This window comes from Glycine soja, chromosome 2, assembly GCF_004193775.1.
Source record: "Glycine soja cultivar W05 chromosome 2, ASM419377v2, whole genome shotgun sequence".
In the NCBI taxonomy this organism is placed as follows: Eukaryota; Viridiplantae; Streptophyta; class Magnoliopsida; order Fabales; family Fabaceae; genus Glycine; species Glycine soja.
Window position 1 is genome coordinate 3723650 of NC_041003.1, and position 6001 is coordinate 3729650.

The 6001-nt window shown below is 33.0% G+C and overlaps 1 pseudogene; it reads left to right on the top strand.

The window, feature by feature from the left end:
- Window positions 1-2603: 2603 nt before the first annotated feature.
- LOC114380869 lies at window positions 2604-5161 on the top strand (annotated as a pseudogene).
- The last annotated feature ends 840 nt before the right edge of the window (window positions 5162-6001 follow it).

A 6001-nucleotide genomic window follows, 5' to 3' on the forward strand; every position in this document is an offset into this window, starting at 1 on the left:
TGGAAGACTGAAAGAAGCAATGGGTATGTGAAATAAAATGAGAACGTGTGACGAAGTTGATATTATGTTTTAATTTAAGCCGTGTTACATGAATTAATATCTAATAGTTAATGGTGATAAATACCCTTGGTGTGGAGCCGGAAAAAAAAATACATCCCCTCCCTATAACCGTATTAAAAACTTAGGTAAAGTTAATGTTTTTGTATGGCCTTAAAGTACATTTCCTTCTGAGAATTGGTAAATAACAATGGACTCGGAATATGGATCTTCACCTTCTACATCTTGTACTAGTATATTATAGTCAGTAATCAATAATACCGTGTTTCAGTCAAAGATAAAAGTGTGCGAATATACCTCTCTGTTACTGCCTCGTATTAGGAACATAAATGTAATGAAAGAAGTTAAGTAAAAGTACTTTTCTGGCAAGGGGAATAAACCCAGGTCTTTTTATACCTGAGTACTGAATAGTGATCTTTTTATACGTTGTTCATTATTCATCTTTTCTTTTTCTTTATTTTCCTTTTTTCTCTCCCGTGAAGATATGCCAGAAAATTGTTCCTTCTTTTATGCCTTTTGAAAAGTCAAAGCTCTCAATCTTATAATTAAGCAGTTTTAACTAATCCTAGATTCCTGCATGCGATAACAAACAGGGATCCACCATCCGTGAACATATCTAAAACAAGGCATTCAAATAAATAGATTCTAAAACTTCAGTTATTTTTATGTATGTGTGTCTGAGCAACCCTTTTCAGCTTTTACTCATCTCTTTCTTCATTCACAGATATTAAACAACAATAACTATAAAACCTTATATATTTTACTAGAACGTCATTCTATTAAGTTAACTACTCGGGAAAAAAATTTCTGTCATAATGATTTTTTCCAACTCAAACATAATTATTTTCGGTAAAAATATTTGTAATCTAGACCAAACAGACTAAACAGTTTTAGATATATACTATTCACCTTTCCCGTGCTTAAAAATAGAGACTTTTTTTAATATATATTAAGTCTTGCATTGTTTTGTGAATTCAATACCTGCTCCTGAGAGTGAAAACAATTTTGCATTTGTCAGCAACGTACCAACACCAAAGTTAGTTTCGCATCGTGAAAAAATTATTGATCTTCTACGGCCACTAGAAGACACAAAAGAAACGGAAGGTAAATAAGAGCTTGAATTGCTTGACTATACATTATACGTGAGAGACAGAAAGGGCACTCGAAAACTTCGTCACTGCATTCACTCAAAGTTCTGGAAGTTAAAACTTCCACCAACCTTGATCAGTGTGGCAGTGGCATTGACCATAGTTTGGGTCCCCACCACCTAACACTGCACAGAAATACACATGCATGGAGTGACTGAAACACAGAAGATACACCAGAAAACTGATATACACCGAAAGATCGAGATTAAAGAGAATTATATATTCTCGTTACAAGTTTTGCTAACCCCATCTTTTTTACAATTTTTTTTCAAAATAACAATGTTTAAGAAACTATATAGTTTGATATAGTATTGGTGAAGATATCTTAGTCAAAGAACAAAAACAATGGTTTAGGTCCATGCGTGTTCTCTAACTTACTGATTCACATAGTAGCATAGGCGGTTTCAAGGCCCGGCTACCCTGGCCAATTGCCCAGGCTCTGGTCCAAATTCATTTGGTAAAAAAAAAAAAAGGTAAAAATTAAAAGAAAAATATTAAAGAAAGGGCAAGAAATTGGAAGGGCAAAACAATTGTAAGAGTTAAACATTAAAAGGGCAAAAATATAGGTAACAGAAACAAAAGAAGTAAAGCTTCGTCACCGCAGCAACACTGTAGAAACCTTAAAGCTTCCGCCATCGACACCTACTGGTTCTTTTCCGACTACCGCCTTCCCCTTTTTTTTCGGTTAGTAATTGTTTAATTTCAACTGATTGTGGTTTTAAATTGAAACAATTAACACAAAGGTAGCAGAGAAGAAGAAGAAGAAAAATTTGGGTTTATTTGCACCGCCTAGTAGTAGCAGACACAGAGAAGAAGAAAAATTTGGGTTTGTCTTTGAAAGGTTAAATATTTTATGTTATATAGAAGTACTAACATTGTGAAAATGAGTCCCATATTTTTCAAGTTTATCTAAAATCTCATATGGTGAAATTATAATATTGTATCATACTGATAACTTCAATAAATTTCATTATAAAAAATATTTACTTTATAATATATTTTGTCATTTTGTGTGCTGCTAAGTGTCAGATTAAGCTACTACACAGCAAGATTCATTGGTTATAAAAGTTTTATTGATAAGTCAAACTAAAGTGTGTATCTAGTAATATTATAAGCATATAGTATTATTTATAATAGCAGTAAAAAGATCTTTTACAGTGGAATCATACCACTTGTAAATTTGTTTATTGATAGATAAATTATCTACAATAAAGGTTTCTTTTGGTTATCTAATTTTATTAGTTTCTATAATGGTGTTTAATTGAATATAATATAATGCTTGTTCCTACTCTTTATAAATCATAAGAGATTACTTTTATTTTGAAAAACTATTCTTATTTAAATTTTGATTCTTATGATTTTAATTGTTAATTGAGTATTAACTTAAGATCATTTAATTTCAGAGATGAGGAGATTTTTGGTTGATAGAGCAAGTATTGAGAATGTGAATGTTGTACAACAAGAAGCCGAATTAGAACCGCCACCTAATGTGGTTAATGAGTTTAACCCAAATGAGATTGTGCGTGATCCAGGTCATAGGAAACAAATTAATGAGTATGCTCCGGATATTCAAGATCAAGTGAGGAGGGCATATATATTGAAGGGTCCAATGCAACCACATTTGCCAAGCTTTCCTCGTACTCCATTTGGAAGTGTTTCTAGAGCATTTAGTAAATCATGGTATAAGAATTACACATGGTTAGAATACAGTGAGATCAAGGATGCAGCTTATTGTTTTTATTGCTTTCTCTTTAAGCAACCCGGGAGGGCCGAACACTTTGGTTTTGAAGTCTTCACTAAAAGCGGATATAGAGATTGGAAGCATGCATCTCAAGGCTTGAAAGATCATGTTGGTAGTCATAATAGTTTGCACAACTCATGTGTCAAGCACTACGATGATTATAATAATCAAAGACAAAGTGTGACAAGTAAGTTTGCTAAAGCAACCAAGGAATCAGAAGAATTGTATAAGATTCGTTTGACTTGTTCTTTAGATTGTTCAAGATATCTCATAGCACAAGGCATGACTTTCCGTGGCCATGATGAATCCTCTACTTCGCTAAATAAGGGCAATTTTAGAGAGATGGTAGATTGGGTAAAATCTCAGAATGAACAAGTGAGGGATGCTTTTGACCGTGGTGGAAAAAATTGCACAATGACTTGCGGTGACATTCAAAAGGAGCTTGCAACGTGTTGTGCACATGAAGTTACCAAGGTGATTATGGAAGAGCTTGGTGATAGACAATTCTCCGTGCTTATTGACGAGTCACGTGATATATCCGTCAAAGAGCAAATGGCGGTGATGTTGAGGTTAGTAGTTGTATTTTCCAATTTCCAATTTTCATTACCTATTATTCTCTATGCCGCCAAGTAAACTGGTTGAATTTGTTTTAGGTTTTTGAATGACAAAGGGAATGTTATGGAACGATTTATTGCTCTACATCATGTCACAGATACTTCATCTAAGTCATTAAAGGATGCTCTTTATGGTATTCTTGATAAGTACACATTATCTATTTCAAGGATACGAGGGCAAGGATATGATGGAGCTTCAAATATGAGAGGTGAATTTAATGGTTTGCAAAGAAAAATTCTAGATGAAAATCCTTATGCTTTCTATGTCCATTGTTATGCTCACCGTTTGCAATTGGTTGTTGTGTCTGTTACTAGTAGTTGCTCATCTATTCATGATTTCTTTGAGTACATCACCTTGATTGTGAATACAACAAGTGCATCTTGTAAGAGGAGGGATGCTTTGACAGAGGCACAACACAAAGATATTTTAAATAAACTTGAGAGTGGTGAGATATCTAGAGGAAGGGGCTTACACCAATCATCTAGTCTCACTAGACCCGGGGATACTAGATGGGGTTCACATCATACTACATTGCTTCGTTTGGATCAAATGTGGTCCTCCGTGTTAAAGGTGCTTAGTATGGTTGATGAAGATGGACGTGGACCATCTCAAGCAGCAGGTTTGATAGAAAAAATGGAGAGCTTTAAATTTGCTTTTATTTTGAGGTTAATGTTAAAGTTGTTTGGTATCACAAACGAGCTTTCAAATATATTGCAAAGAAAAGATCTTAATATTGTGAATGCCATGGAATTAGTTGATGTTGTCAAAGCTCGGTTGGGCACAATGAGAGAGAGTGGCTGGAATAATTTTTTTGCCGATGTCCAAGGATTTTGTGTTGCTAAAAGTATTCTGGTACCAAATATGGATGACGAAATACCAGTTCGGGGTCGTTCAAGAGCAGAAGGGAGGACTATCACTAATCTTCATCATTATCGTGCAGAGATTTTTTATGTTGCTATTGATAAAATATGTGTGGAGATGGATCACCGCTTTAGTGAAGGAAGTAACATTATACTTGATTGCTTCTCATGTCTTGACCCAAGAACTCTTTCTCCAAGTTTGATGTTGATAAGCTTGCTCGTCTTGCTGATATTTATCATGCAGACTTTTCTGATGATGACCGAGGAACAATTAAGGATCAACTTGAAACTTATGTGCTTCAAGTGAGAAGAAATGCTTCTTTTTCCACTTGTGAAGATGTTCAAAGTTTGGCTATGAAGATGGTTCAAACTGAGAAACATTTGGTATTTCCATTGGTTTATAAACTTATTGAGCTAGCTTTGATATTGCCGGTGTCGACAGCATCCGTTGAAAGAGCTTTTTCAGCAATGAAGATTATCAAGTCTAAATTGCGCAATAAGATCAACGATGTGTGGTTCAATGACTTGATGGTATGTTACACCGAGCGGGAGATATTCAAGTCACTTGATGATATTGATATTATTCGAACATTTACCGCAAAGAAGTCTCGGAAAGGACACTTGCCTCGTAATTTTATTTAACCCGCTATTGTAAGATTATGTTTATCTCTTTTATTTTAAACTATATTTTTGTTGACAAAATGACGAGTCTCTTTTATTTTGATTGATTACTATTTACATATTATATACAATGTGAATTTGCTATCTTTAAATTTTTGCCCAGGCTTTATAATTTTTCTGGCTCCGCCACTGCATAGTAGTTTCGTTTGTGGTGCGTGACTATTAACCCAAAAGAATTTTTACGCATTATAAAAATTGAATACTGGTACTCCTGTTAAATAATTCTTAAATCCAGCTTTGCAATTTATGCTAAGTTTGTTTTAGTGTGAAACAGAACTTTAGGACGACTGTTTATGGTTAGTCCTTAGAGGGTCAGTTCAGTTTAAAGTTTTTGATTTTGTTTTGTTTTACCTTATATCTCTAATGTCAACTTGGCTAATGTAACATCTACCATGTTTCCTGATAAATGATTTACAAAATAATTGTGATTATTTTGAATTCTTTGAATCTTTGAAGATCATGCATGGATGGATGGATATGCAAACTTTCAAATCTAACTGAAAAGAAAAATATGAATGACAACTCATTTAAACTTTCCTTTATGAAAAAAAATTATGTAAGTGAATTCGTTGCTTTTTCTTTTGATCAGCTCTGTTAAATAGTCTGTGTTAAAATAATGTTTTGTCCATTTTAAATTAATTGACGTTTTAACGTTAAAAAAGAGAAAAAAAAGTTTATGTACTTATTTAAATTGTCAGTGCATAATCTTCAAACGAGAAAACATTGAAGTTTCTAATAATATATATATATATATATATATATATATATATATATATATATATATATAATTTTTTAAAAATTTTGATCAAATAAACATTATTTTCTCAAAATTGAAAAAGAGAGTAAGAATATTTTAATAAAAACGTAAAATAGTTCCATTACTTGAGTTACATATTATT